The sequence below is a fragment of the Lygodium microphyllum genome, chromosome 6 (assembly GCF_053477565.2).
Source record: "Lygodium microphyllum isolate KBCC chromosome 6, Lygodium_microphyllum_v1.1.10, whole genome shotgun sequence".
Taxonomy (NCBI): Eukaryota; Viridiplantae; Streptophyta; class Polypodiopsida; order Schizaeales; family Lygodiaceae; genus Lygodium; species Lygodium microphyllum.
Window position 1 is genome coordinate 6100269 of NC_141140.1, and position 1767 is coordinate 6102035.

The following is a 1767-nucleotide window of genomic DNA, read 5'->3' on the forward strand; positions in this document are numbered from 1 at the left end:
TGCTGGACCCTCACGAGGTGTTCAAATAACTAGACATGTTGGACCCTCATGAGGTGTCTGTAGCAAAATATACTGGGTAGATGAAAGAGCCCTTAAGCTATGGTACACTTACGTGGGCCTTAAAACAAAGATCAGCATTACTCCTACTCTAGACTTGGATAAAAGTGCCAGTGAAGACTCGAGTGTTTTATGGCTCGAGACTCAATCTATGAATGGAAAAACATCACGTCCACATCTAGGTTCTATCCCACCCTTCAAGTTCAAAAAGGTCATGGGGTTTGGAATTCCTGGCTTTTTTAAAGGCAAGCCAAAACCATTGAATAGTTTGGTGGAAGGCCCTCCCTTTTTCTATTTTGAAAATATTGAGAACATTCCCAATTCAGAATGGGAGACCATCAAACGGCATTTTAATGGCATAGATCCAGAGTTCACAGACTCTAGATATTTTTCAGCATGCTTTAGGCTGAGGTGGTTATGATTATAACCTTCCAGTAGATGGAAGAAGGTTGATCCTTCCCCCTGCTCCCATGACAATCTTTGAGGTGCTTCCCAAAACAAAGAAGTATTGGCCCCCACGGGATCCGAGAGAGAAGCTGAATTGCATAAACACACGGGGTACCCTTAGCACTATATGTGGATTGATTAGAAAAATATTTTCTTCCCACAAAGAAAGCAAGATACCTTCTTATCTTCAACATGAGATTGTCCTGGCATGCAAAATATGGAACTTGGTTTGGGTCAGCCCAGGCCAAGCTGCCCCACTTGAACCCCATGAGATTGAGCTAGTGCTTGGATATGATCGTGACCACACTTGAGGCTGCTCTACCCTTTCAGATCGGTATGATGCATTGGGCAACTCATTTCAGGTCAATACTATTGCATACAGTCTTTCACCACTGAAAGAATTATATCTGCAAGGTTTAACAGTTCTGTCCTTATTCTCGAGCCTTGGTGGGAAAGAAGTGGCATTGCATAAATTGGATATAATTTTGAAGGTTGTTGTTATTGTGGAGATCAATGATAAATGTAAATACATAATAGCTAGCTAGTGGAACAAAACCTTCCAAATAGACCAATTTCAAATGGAGGATGATGTTAGAGATCTTACTAATGATAAGTTGGCTGAGATTGTGAATGTAGTGGGAAAGATTGACCTCATAATTGGGGAAAGCCCCTGCAACAATCTCTCAGGCAACAATAGAGTAAGCACGGTAGGCTTAGGTGGCAAAGAATCCTATCTTTTCTTTAAATTTCCCAAGATTCTGAGTAGTTTAAAACATATCATGCAAGCAAGAGGTTACCTAAATATGACCAAACCTCTTAACAGCTAGTATTTTTTTGAACAGGGCATGATTGGATGTATATACGACATAATTACACCTGGATCATACGCTAGGACATGATATACATGTATAGGATCATACGGACATAATATACATGTATATACGACATGATATACATGTATAGGGCATATACATGCATAGGACATGATATACATTACCAACTTTACTTCATTCTGAGTATTACAAATATACATCCAATCATTCAAAGCTAATTACATATATGTGATTTCACGCCCTATATACATCCAATCATGCCCTATACAAATGTGATTGGATAGGGCATGATGATTGGATGTATATATAAATCAAAGGTTGACTTGTGCATTTGCAATATATATATATATATAGAGATAGAGAGAGAGAACTGATCAATACACTCACATGTCTCATTTAATGTTGTGCACTCAACCTAGCCATGCATGCC

At 39.2% G+C, this 1767-nt stretch overlaps 1 pseudogene; it reads left to right on the forward strand.

Annotated features, from left to right (window-relative positions):
* The first annotated feature begins 208 nt into the window (after positions 1-208).
* Positions 209-1331, forward strand: LOC148034270 (DNA (cytosine-5)-methyltransferase DRM2 pseudogene; annotated as a pseudogene).
* Positions 1332-1767: the final 436 nt, after the last annotated feature.